Source organism: Cornus florida, unplaced genomic scaffold, assembly GCF_030987335.1.
Source record: "Cornus florida cultivar Cherokee Brave unplaced genomic scaffold, ASM3098733v1 CherokeeBrave_3.0.0_Hap2_Chr11, whole genome shotgun sequence".
In the NCBI taxonomy this organism is placed as follows: Eukaryota; Viridiplantae; Streptophyta; class Magnoliopsida; order Cornales; family Cornaceae; genus Cornus; species Cornus florida.
In genome coordinates, this window is record NW_026775581.1 from 21,979,717 (window position 1) to 21,993,387 (window position 13,671).

The window sequence follows — 13,671 nt, forward strand, 5'->3', positions numbered from 1 at the left end:
TTTTCCAAAATTTGCATTCTTATCCACACCATCATGCTTAACAACACATAAAGAGCATTGAATTCAATTCAAGCAACAATTTAACAAGTAATGATCATAGGTGTAAAACCCAAATCCAACTAATTTTTTTTTGTAAGTCCAAATCCAACCAATTTACACCCAATTAAGCATGCTTTCAAAGGGAAAACAAGAATTTGTTTACAACAACCTAGGACTACACAATTTAAGCAAACCCCTACCTCAAGGATACAAAACCCTAGCTTGCTCCAAGCCTCGAAACTCTACTAAAATAAAAACTTGAAACATTAAAATGAGGAGGAGGAGAAAGGGAACAACATTCCCTCTTGGAGCTATCCCAAAAATCACCCACTTGCCTTGGCCGAAATCCTAAAAATGCCTCAATGGCCTCCAAAATCACATCATTGTGTAGATCAAGAGATGCTTTACAACTTCTCTAACAAGTCCTCACTCTAAATCCAACCTCTAAGAATTTCAAAAATCCAAAAGTGGTCAAATCTCTAATTTCTCACTATGGTTGGGTAGAGGAAAAGAAGAGGAACAAATTTCTCTTCTTGGGCGCACTCAAAATCAAAAGCGAAAGCTCTTAAAATGAAGCTTTTTGAAATATATACATACTGGGTGATATTTTATAGATATAGAGAGAGAAAATGAGGGAAGAAGATGATGAATAGTAGGGACAATCCTCCAAAAATATAATAATAATGCCCTCCAATGACTTTTCACTTAGGCCCTCGCCATTCCCATTCATTTGGGTCACCCCGGACCCAAACAGGATACCCTCGGTCCAAGACTCGAAAATGTCCAAAATGGACTTCCAAGATATCTAAACTCAAAGAAATGTCTCGAACAACTAATGGAACTCATGTGGCACTAAAAACGAGGCATTATACGCAAAACGATGCGCAAAGAAAATAAAACCAAAAATTTTAAAAATACAGAAAAAAATTCGGAATAATCCGGGATGTCATAGGCCTTCTTTCTACCAACACTTTGATGTATATTGGTTTAAATTGTTGGGTCATGCCATATGGAGGCTTTTCCAAAACAATCTTTTTTGGTGCGGTGGGGCTGTTTTCTTCAATTACAACTCCCTTCAATTTCTATAGTTGCTCAATTTTATCTTCAAAAATTTTCTCTACTTGGATGTCATTACCCAGTTCCATTATGATTGGCCTAGAACTAAATTGACCAGAACATTCCATATAAGGACTTGTATCCACCATATCTCATTCCATTGAAGTAGGTTGATTTGGCTTTGGTTTAAAAACCAATGGAAGCATCACCACCATATTACAAGTAAATTCACATGGTAAGCTGCCAAAACATATTTTCTTGTTGCTACTGGAACTATGAGATATTTCCATTTCTGTCCCATCCTTTGCTGAGGGGCCATTTTCCACCAAGGAATCTCCAGCTTCTGAAACAAGATCTAGCAAGTCATCAGGATCTCTATCTTTTCCTCTTGCTGGTTGTTCTGTTAAGTCTAAAGGCTTTGTAGTTTCTAGTATTCCTCTAACCCATCCATGGTCCTTCTCCCATAGCTTCCTTCTTTCAGCTCTCTTCCTTTGAAAACTATGTTTTTATGTACGGGTTAAAGAAGAATCATCTTGTACGGGAAATTTGGGATGGTCTACCCTCTTCCACCTTTCAGGTTGTGAGATGGGAGGCTTGATAATCCTTGGATGAAGCTACTCATTCCCTTTTCTGACCTATACTTCCGAGGCCAACCTAGGCTGGAATGATTGTTACTTTCAAAGTTTCTACTATATCTTCCACCGGGACTTCTATACTTTCCACTGGAGTATAATGTTCCTTCATAAGGAACCCCATTCCTTGTCAAACTCCTTGGAAGGAATTCCTGCTTCCCTGTTGTTGGTCTCCTTTGATAAGAGGACTTCCTTTCTGTATGGATTTGGCTCTCTTTTTCTGGAATGGTCACTGTGATAGTATATTCCAACTGTTGAAAATTAAGCCTCTTATGAACCTTCCTTTTCTACCCATGATTATTGCTAGAAAGCTTCTTTTTCTACTTATCTTTTGGAAGGTCTTTATGGCATCCTTCTCTCTGTATCTTACATTTTGGACAACAACCTTGCCAGATTAAGGAAATCTGGGCTTCTCGGAGCTGTTTTTCCAACTCAGTTGCTATTTTTTCCATAATTGTTGCTACTTCAGGACATTCCATTTTTCCTTCGACTTTTGGATTTCCATCAATACCCATCACTTTCGGTTTCTTTGGAAATTTTAACATGTCATCTTCTACTGCTTTCTGCACAATATTTTGGAAGATAACACAATTATTAGTAGAATGTCTCCAAGAGTTATGGAATTTACAATACTCTTTCCCAGCCATTTCGAATGCCGTTGGCATCTTGTAGCCTGCAGTGAAAATTAATTTTTTGTCAGTTACAAGTAAATCAAGATTTGCTCGGCTTTGGAAATGTCAAAAGAATAGCTCTTAAAAGAGTCTATCCCTTGCACCTTGGAACTGAAAGCGGCCTGCAAGTTAGTGGTGGCCGTTTTTGGCTTTGTCAAGGCCTCACATGTGTAGGCCTTTTTGATGTTGAGTTCAGCTACATTGAAGTCAAAGTCTCCTTCAATTTCTGTGGTGAACACATCGTAATTAGGGTCACGATAATAAGTGCCCTTGGAAGAAGTTTTCTTGTCATGCTCTTCAATAAGGATTTCTTCATACTTAGCCACTTTATTGGCCAAATCAAACAAGTCATACAATTTTACTCGTTCAAACTTCTTATAAAGTTCTAAGTCTAGGCCGTTCACAGCCATTTCACATATTCTTCCGGTGGCAAAGATAAATTGCACTTGTATTTGGCCCTGCTGAATCTGGGAAGGGAACCATCTACTGATTCTCCAGGCAATTGGTAAAGCCTGGAAAGGTTTGCCATGGAAATCTCGGGCTCAGCCCTATAGAACTGAGTATGGAACAAGTCTTTAAATTGTTGTGAGAGTTAGATGGAAGCTTGGAATACCACTTGAAAGCATACCTAGTTAGTGTATTTAGAAATAAACATACCTTTAGCCATGGATTGGTTGTTGCTTTTCCATATTAGACAGTGAAATGGCTGATATGTTCCAATGTGGACTATTCACCGTCTTAATTGAATGTTGCAAACTCTAGAATCCTGAAATTCCTTGGATATTCAATTTCATCGATGAACTCTGGAAAGGGTTTTCTGTAGGCTGGTCTTTACCCATTTGTGTCAGGCCAAACTCTTGTTATAAAATTTTCACAAAATAGCCTATATCAAACATCATAGGCTGTGGAGGGTTATTATTTGGCCAACCTTGAGGTTGATTGACCCCTTGATGCACCTCATATGCCATTGGCAGTGGGTTGGGATCTGGAAGGTTATTCCTCCAACGGTTTCTTCCTCCTTGATCTGGAAGTGGCTCCCTTGAAAAAAAGTTACCCCCTAACAGTGATAAAAATGGCCATGTGTAGCCTTAGAGGTGTTGCCGCTACTAGCTGAGTGTTCACAAATAGAACATTCTGCTGTCCTTGAGGAATGTGGTATGGAAACGGTTGGCTAGGCTAATCATGCTAAGTCTGTTGTGGAAACACCATAGGTGGAGAGTTCTAGACTTGCTGGGTGTGATGAACTTGTAGGTGGGTGTGCCGTAGGCGGGTGCGAGAGACACTGTTAGGCTACCACACTGGCGAGCTATGGGTGCACAAGTCCCACATCGCCTGGGTAGAGGAAAGGTGAAGTGCTTATATGTAAGTGTGTCATCTCTAATTAGTATGAGGCCTTTTGGGGTGAAGCCCAAGAGCCAAACCGTGCGGGCTTAGGCCCAAAGCGGACAATATCATACCATGTGGTGGAGTGGGTCATTACACTGGGTGACTAGCATGGGCACTGATTGTGGGACGAACATGCATGCCACTAGAGAGACCATATGTGCTACAGAAATGTGAATTTGTGCCATTGGAACAAACTGCACCTGCTGCTGGTTTTGAGGGAACGGGTATACATGTTATTGAGAGGTACTTCCTTTAACAAATGTGGTCAGCCTATTTACTTGAAATGCTAATTGTTGAGTCCCTTCAGAATTATTTGGCATAAAGGCCAAGTTTTGATTCAAACTTCCAAAAAATCATTTTAACATATATTCAAACCTATGAGAGATTTGGTCTACCAAATCTTTTAAATTCCATTCTTGAGAATGAGTGGTTTTTGCTTGATCTTGAGCATACCTATCTTGATGGAAAGCCATCGTGCGAATGTTATCCATAATATGCTCGTTTGCCATTGATTGAGCAAACTTTTCAACCATATCTTTTTCTTCGGGTACAACTCGTGAACTTTCCACTGGAAGTTCATTGGCTTGCATTTCTTCTATTTCAGCAGGGTCTAGGACAGACTTGCTTTGCCTTCTTCCACCAACCATGGATCAATCTATCTAGAGTGTCTGACGGGGCATGCCTATGTTTGGCTCACAAAAAATAATCATTTCCAAAAGAATGGAAAGGGTTGTGGGTATGCCAGGAACTGTTGTCGTTCTAAAGGGGGAGCTCCAAACAATATTCCAGTTTGAGATTTTAGGATCAGGAGATTGTATGAAGGAGTGTAATAACCACCTTCAAGGTTTTTTTTACCTTAAAAAATGACTTCGGGACTGTTCTAGTGCTAGTGGAAAGAAGAAAGAAACTACAAGTGCAGGACTTGAAATTAAATGAACTAGGGACTACTTGCTGGAAAATAGGAAAAGAAAGTACCAAACTTAGATTAAATATTATGTAAATACATTGCAAGGAATGTAAAAATACATGGAATAGCAAAGTGTTGTAATGATTTGTTGTGTGTGTTGAACAGGGTTTGCATGCTAGGCCTAAGTGCCCTATTTATAGAGTTTTCTTGCAGCAGTTTGAAGATAGTAGTTTCAACAGTAACTAAATCTTCTACTTAGCTCTCCTTTAGACTGTCAAGTGTCCCATGACTTGGCAATTTCCTTTATTCATTATATCAATCTCCCTCCATTTTAGTATTCCTCGAACGCATTATATCAGAATTTCAGCCACATAGTCCATGATCCAAGAAACTTCTATTAGTTGGAAATAGTAGTTGAATGGAAGAGCTAACAACCTTCATCTGGCACACTTGTATGCTGCCAAGTGTCCCATGTCTTAGTGGCCTTCTTCACTTTTGGAATTCTTCTCAGAGTTCTTCTAATGCATGTTGTCTATGATCTCAAATAATGTTCAGTTGATGTAACGACTCGGTCATTTGCCTTCCTTTCCTTTTCCTGAAATTTTACGAATGAATTTTTTTTCGTTTAACTTTCCTTTCTAAGCTCTGTTTCGTGTCGCTTAGTGTCATCTCGAGTGCTCGGAATTGGTTTCTGAGACTCTTTCATGTGAATTGACAACTTCCTTTAAGGACCGAGTCATTTTCGCATTTTTTGTTTTTGGACAGTATGCGCTATTTTGTCCTTTTCCCTATTCTGTCTTATCTCTATTTGTCAGTTTTTGGCACAACCTCACTTCTCATGCTCGGAATTGGTTTTTGACTTCATGTGCCTTCATCTTGAGTGGTTTCCTAGAAATACGTATCTTTATTTTTGTAATAAAGTACTCTGGTTGCTCCAGGTGCCCACAGGGGCATGGATGCACAATTCTTTAGAATGTTTTTCATTTCTTGGGGTATTTTTCGTAAATATCTTTTGAAGATATTTTATTTCAGGGGTATCTAAGAAAATATATTTTGGAAGATATTTTCATTCTGGGGCAGTTTCGCAGTTAACCCTTTTTGTAGGGGTCATTGTGCAATTAACGAAAGTTATCGCAAAATGTCTCGTCTGGAGCCTGGATCCTCGTATGGGATTCATTTTCATATTTCGTCGAGTCGTGGACTCTTAAAATTTCCTTCTGGTCGTTTTCCCCGTTTTAGGGATTTTTGGCCCCGGTTGCCGCCGAACTTATTCGGGGCATAACTTTCTGTTCCGGACTCAGTTTTTGACGTTGTTTCTTCCATTGTTCATATTTTCTCATTTTGAATCTTTTTTGTTCATGGAGTTTTGCCGTTTGAGCGCGTCTGCTCAAAATCCACTTTTCCGGACCTAGCGGGGCCCTTTCAGGACAGTTTTTGAGACTTACTATAAATAGGATGCCCTAAAGTGAAAAATCAGATTTTGGTCATCTTCCCCACCTCTCTTGGCCGGATTTCCTATCAGCCATGGATGCCACTTTCTCTCTCCTCCTTTGGTCCACTTTTCCTTGGTAGAAATCCTTCGGTCTTAGCATTTATTGCTTCCCTCGACGTGCTCTACCTTTTGCCCTTATTAGAATCCATTTTCGACGATTTTTCGAGTTCAGGTTTGGAGTTAAGTTGAGATTTTCATGGGGCTTCTTGCGGATTCTTGTTCACAGTGTTGTCCCTAACAAAACCTCTCGGTATCGTCGAATTCGGAGCACTTTTATTTTGGTGGGCCTTTGGGATTTTCATCTCAAATTGAGGTAGGAGATGTTCTAGGTTTAAATTCTTGTTATATAACATACTTGTGATACTTATACTACTTGTTTCCATGATTAAATATAAAATCTAGAGATTTTATTATTTATTTTTCTTGTACGGGATCTAATTTTTCCGGTTGCTCGTGACTTGGTTTAAACATGTAGCATGATTTTATATTGCCCCTTGATATCCTCATTGTCGTGTATTAAAATTGGAACATTTAAATAAGTATTAAAGATTTTATTTAATATTTATCTTAGGTGAAAGATTAATTCACATGGCCTTAACTAGCTTGAAATCGATATGCGTTAGCATATTAAATTAGGCCTTAGCATACTCTCCAACATAATTGAATTTGAAAGTGATTGGAGGTGTTTTGAAAATTAGTAATTATTAATTAATTTGCCCCGAGTGCACTATTCACTCCATTTGAATTCTGACTTGATATTCTAGATCTACATGCCATATAACTTCACATATATTTGATTTAGAATATTCGGTGAGGTTTTGAAACCTTTCATTTAATTAATTTCCTTGTTTAAGATTTAATCCTCATGGTGATATACAACTTGGAATTGAATTATGGTATGCTAGAAAATTAAGCTTTGGTGTGGTTGTTCACATATATTAAATTGGGATTAATTGCATGAGAATTGCAACCTTTATTTTATATTTAACTTTAGTGAAAGTTTAATTTACATAGGTGTAACTTGCATGAAATAAGCTTGTAATGTGATATTACATTAGTCCTTGGCATGTTCTCTAAGATATGTTAAATTGAGAGCATTTGGTTAAGTTTGAAAATCTAGAGATTTTAATTAAAAGAATTAATTAAAATCTATTTTGTGGTCCCATTAGCTTAATTAAGATTTTAACTTGATATTTGTATTGGCCATAACTTGTTTACTAGTACATATTAATTGTGGACCATTTGAAGTTGCTTTAGAACCTTGGTAATTAAATTATCATGATTTAATTAGAGTTCTACTTTGTTGTTCCAATAACCTAATTGAGTTTTAGAATGGATATAGGTGATGACCATGCCATGTTCTTTAATATGTATTAATTTGAGGTTATTTGGAATTGAATTAGAATCTAGGGAATTTAATTATTTTTATTTAATTAAATTATATCGAATTAAGCCATGGATTTAATTGTGTTTGAAAGTCGTTTCTATATCAAAATCCTGGACATGGACTTGTTGTATATTCATTTGGTTATGTTTTGAGCGTTGGATAACATAGTTGCTATGTTTATACTCATGAGAATATGTTTTCCTTATTGAATATATTGTTGCCTTGTGTAATGATTTGCACACTTCGTATTTAACATCATTCATGCATAGCGTGTAACGAATCGCACATTGAAGATTCGACATTCATCACATCATATTAGTTGTGGACTTAGAGCATGTATTGTATAGGTTTCCAAATTTGGTTGTGCTTGGTAGATAGTTGATTATCTTGCATATTCCTGTTGATATATGCGTTGTTGCACAACTTGTTGATTTTGGAAACTTGGGGATGTCGTTATTTGGCTATGGCTTGGACGTGGTTCTAGTACGGGGGATAGTCCCTCTATATAGTCTGGTGCGCACATAGGGAGGTTACCTATGGGCTAGTAACCCTAAAGTAACTATGTTGTCGGTCTGATCCGGCGTGACGTCCGAGTATCCACTTTGTTTGACTTCGCATTTCATTTTCAAGTTGATAATTAGATGATTTTGTAACTTGTTGTTCCTTATTTGTCATTCCATTTTCAGTTACATGATTTTAACTTTGCGAAATTGTACTTTATGCGTTGTATTGGAAGTCCCAATGTTGATTAAATTACATCGATATTGAAAATTGTGTTTTGACGTTCTAACATAGCTTAGGATTGATCCTATTGATTCATTTAGAACTTAGATGTAGGTGGCATGAACCACCACTGTTATTTTGTGCTTTAGATTCTAAGTTGATGGCTTTGAGAACTCATACCTTATTGCATTGTATAACATGCTCTTTTGTTGTTAAATTGCATGGATAATGTGATTCTTGTTAACTTGTATTCAAATATGCTTTTGTCTTGTTATATGGATTACTCTAGACCTAGTTCAATTGTATTGAAAATGCAATTCATGTTAATCTATGCTCAAGCATTCTTCTTGTCGTGTTCTTAGATTATCCCAACCATGATTCGTTTCATATACGTATGTATATCATGATTCTTGTTGCTTAGACTCTAAGGTAGCTTAGGATGCTCCCCGAGTCTCATTTGGACATAGACGTTAGGTGGCATGAGCCCATTTAACATGTTTCACCTTAAGGTGATTAATTTGTAAAATGTTAGGTCGATGCATGCTCATCTCCTACGAGTAGCTTTATGTTACTCAGCCCTACGATACTGGGGCATATTTCAGGTACGAAGACTTGGTTCGTGAAGCCTAGCATTCCTTGGATGTCGTGTAGCTTTCAAGTTTCCATTTCATGCAAATGTTAGCAGGAAATGTCATTTTGTAGACTTATATGTAACATTTGTATTCTTTGATTCCATATATGTAATGTGTACATAAGTACACTCTTTACAATGTATTTGACATGTATGAGATGAGGCCGGAAGCCAATGACATGTATATTGTATCCTATGTATCTTTTGATTTCTTGAAATGCTATAAAAACCTTGAAAAATCACAAGTCAGTGTGGGAATTCCGTTTTCCTTCTTTCATAAGGTCTTATAAATCATGTTTGAAGTGTGGGCAAGGACCAAACGGTCATTTGACCCCATTTTGTATTTTTGGATTCCGAGTTTTCATTCCAAGTTCCATTTTTGCCTTTTTGCCCGTTGGGGGGTCGGATTTGTATTGGTGGTATTTTTCAGTCTTGGACCATTATAGCACGTCCAAATAGGTAAGTTACGTTTGCGTGCATGGTCGTTTCCGGGCAAAACCTTATCGTTTGTGTTTTGAGCCTCTTGTGAATTCATTTCGCACTTTTTTTGCATATTCTGATCTAGGGGCATTATAGACTATTCACGGTGGTTTTATTTTCTTCTTTCAACATGGTTAAATAGAAAAAATTATTTTAGGGGGGGTTTCTTTTCCGTGTTTTTCTAGAAAATGTCGTCTTGATATCGGAAATCGCTTACGAAATTCAGCTTTCAATTTTTCAATTTAGCAGCTTTTTGGACCTCCATGACCAGATTTCATGGAGGGGCATTTCGGATATTCTACATTACGAATTTTTTGAATTCTTTCGCAATTCACGTAGAAAACTCAATTTTGAGGGGGGTTTCTTCTTTGTGTTTTTGCAAAAAAATTCATCTAGGCCTCCAAATTCAGCCTCTGTTCTAGATTTTTCTAAAAAATAACCCCACAGCAGCTTTATGGGCTGCTGCTGCCAGCCATGGTGCACTCGGCGCACACGCGGCGTGCATGGGCGCGCGCATGGGCATGCGCATGGGGCTGTTATGGCCCCTCGTCGGGCCGCCGCGACGTCAATTCTTCTTTTGGGCTTTTCTCCTTCGTCCGAACTCCGATTCAAGTGAATTTTTTTTTGAGCTTGACTAATTTTTCACTGTCTTTCCAACAGTGTGCTCGGTTGCACCCGGTTCTTCCTGGATAATTACCAGTTTACCCTTTTGCCTTAAGTGCTTGTTTTTCTTCGTCATGCCATTTCTCCTTCGTCCGGACTCCAAATCATGCGATTCTTGAGTCCATCTTGATTAGTTTTTCGTTGTCCTTCCAGCGGTGTACTCGATGGCACCCGAATCTATAGTTTTCAGAAATAACTATTTTCCCCTGGGAGCTTATTTGTCATATTTTCGATCTTTTGCTTCCGCATCAGTTCTTGTTGAGTTCCACAACCTTATGGAAGGTCACTTTGACTTCTTAGAGTCTTATTTTCTGTTTTCGCTTCCACATTCGGATCCGTTATCGGATCATCCTTACGGTTCATCACTGGACACGCTGGTCTAAAAACCAGGGTCGTCACAGGTGGTATCAGAGCGTCCGGGTTCGAAAACCTTAGGACGACGGGTTTTGGGTGCATATCATGCTTTTGTTGGTGTACCTTGATTTATTTATATGCCTATGATAACATGTTTTGGTATTATAACATGTTTACGTGCTTTGTTTGATAACATGCTCGGTGTGATGACATGTTTTCTGTACTTATATGCTTATGTGTTTAAAAGCATCTTTGTTTGACATGTTTGCTTATGTGGCACCTTGAGTAGATAGTCCGTTGCTATGTTGCATGCTAGCTACTTCCTTTATGTCAGGTTTTGACATTGTCTTCTAGGATTTGTCATATTCCTTGGATGCATTCTTGTTTCACGAGTTTCTTCCTTGGATAGGAGAAATTCATTCTGTAAGGACCCATATCGGGAACCTTCTTGTCTATTTTGTTATTACGAGTAAGGCTCATGTGAGTGTAGAATCGCAGTTCTTGTCTGGTGGACTGAGACGTGGGCCAGGGAGGCACTGTTTCATTTCCTTTTCCTTCGTGGCTTCTAGATCTAAGGCCTTAAGCGTAATGGTGCCAGTGTCATTGTTGTCAGAGTTTTGGGATTAGCTACCCCAACTCTCGCAGATGCCTGGTTTCCGTAATGCCTTTGGTAATGATCATTTTCGATATTGATGTCATTGGTATCAAAAATTTTCCTTCTGGGGCATGTTACGAACTAGTGCCTTATACTGTCATGCTACCTTGCTGACGAGTAAGTGTGAGCGGGTTCTGGTCACTGTTCGTACTGCCTTGTCACTCTCTTCTTGTATTATGTTTCAACGTTTTGTTGTCTTGGGATTCTCTCGGTAGTTGACGTTGAGTTAACGTGCCGATTCATATGTGGTGTTGCCTCAGTTCTTGGTTTCACGTTCCTTCAGTTGATCTTTAGACTTCAGGATTTGTCCTTCAGTGTGTTGTGAGCTGTCCTTTTATTTAACCTTTTGTTCGGTCATTATTTGGTTCTCTCTAGTGTGTTCCTAATTTTGGGGATGAAATTCCTATAAGGAAGGTAGGTTGTAACGACCCGGTCATTTGTCTTCCTTTCTTTTTTCCTGAAATTTTGCGAATGAATTTTTTTCGTTTAATTTTCATTTCTGAGCTTTGTTTCATGTCAGTTAGTGTCATATCTAGTGCTCGAAATTAGTTTCTAAGACTCTTTCACGTGAATTGACAACTTCCTTTGAGGACCGAGTCATTTTTGCATTTTTCGTTTTTGGACACTATGCGTTATTTCTTCCTTTTCCCTATTCTGTCTTATCTCCACTTGTCAGTTTTTGGTACAACCTCACTTCTCATGCTTGGAGTTGGTTTTTGACTTCAAGTGCCTTCATCTTGAGTGGTTTTCTCGAAATATGTATCTTTACTTTTGTAAGAAAGTACTCTGGTTGCTCCCGGTACCCACAGGGGCATGGATGCGCAATTCTTTAGAATCTTTTTCATTTCTTGGGGTGTTTTTCGTAAATATCTTTTGAAGATATTTTATTTCAGGGGTATCTAAGAAAATATATTTTGGAAGATATTTTCATTCTGGGGCAGTTTCGCAGTTAACCCTTTTTGTAGGGGTCATTGTGCAATTAACAAAAGTTATCGCAAAATGTCTCGTCTGGAGCCTGGATCCTCGTATGGGATTCATTTTCACATTTCGTCGAGTCGTGGACTCTTAGAATTTCCTTCTAGTCGTTTTCCCCAGTTTTAGGGATTTTTGGCCCCGGTTGCCGCCGAACTTGTTCGGGGCATAACTTTCTGTTCGGGACTCAGTTTTCGATTCTGTTTCTTCCGTTGTTCATATTTTCTCATTTTAAATCTTTTTTGTTCATGGAGTTTTGCTGTTTGAGCGCGTCTGCTCAAAATCCACTTTTCCGGACCTAGCGGGGCCCTTTCAGGGCAGTTTTTGAGACTTACTATAAATAGGATGCCCTAAAGTGAAAAATCAGATTTTGGTCATCTTCCCCACCTCTCTTGGCCGGATTTCCTATCAGCCATGGCAACCACTTTCTCTCTCCTCCTTTTGTCCACTTTTCCTTGGTAGAAATCCTTCAGCCTTAGCATTTATTACTTCCCTCGACGTGCTCTACCTTTTGCCCTTATTAGAATCCATTTCTGACAATTTTTTGAGTTCGGATTTGGAGTCAAGTTGAGATTTTCATGGGGCTTCTTGCGGATTCTTGTTCACGGTGTTGTCCCCAACAAAACCTCTCAGTATCGTCAAATTCGGAGCACTTTTATTTTGGTGGGCCTTTGGGATTTTCATCTCAAATTGAGGTAGGAGATATTCTAGGTTTAAATTCTTGTTATATAGCATGCTTATGATGCTTATACTACTTGTTTACATAATTAAATACAAAATCTAGAGATTTTATTATTTATTTTTCTTATACGGGATCTAATTTTCCCGGTTGCTCGTGACTTGGTTTAAACATGTAGCATGATTCTATATTGCCCCTTGATATGCTCATTGTCGTGTATTAAAATTGGAACATTTAAATAAGTATTAAAGATTTTATTTAATATTTATCTTAGGTGAAAGATTAATTCACATGGCCTTAACTAGCTTGAAATTGATATGTATTAGCATATTAAATTAGGTCTTAGCATGCTCTCCAACATAGTTGAATTTGAAAGTGATTGGAGGTGTTTTGAAAATTAGTAATTATTAATTAATTTGCCCCGAGTGCACTATTCACTCCATTTGAATTCTGACTTGATATTCTTGATCTACATGCCATATAACTTCACATATATTTGATTTAGAATATTCGGTGAGGTTTTGAAAACTTTCATTTAATTAATTTTCTTGTTTAATATTTAATCATCATGGTGATATACAACTTGGAATTGAATTGTGGCATGCTAGAATATTAAACTTTAGTGTGGTTGTTCACATATATTAAATTGGGATTAATTGCATGAGAATTGCAACCTTTATTTTATATTTAACTTTAGTAAAAGTTTAATTTACATAGGTGTAACTTGCATGAAATAAGCTTGTAATGTGATATTACATTAGTCCTTGGCATGTTCTCTAAGATATGTTAAATTGAGAGCATTTGGTTAAGTTTGAAAATCTAGAGATTTTAATTAAAAGAATTAATTAAAATCTATTTTGTGGTCCCATTAGCTTAATTAAGATTTAACTTGATTTTTGTATTGGCCATAACTTATTTACTAGTACATATTAATTGTGAATCAT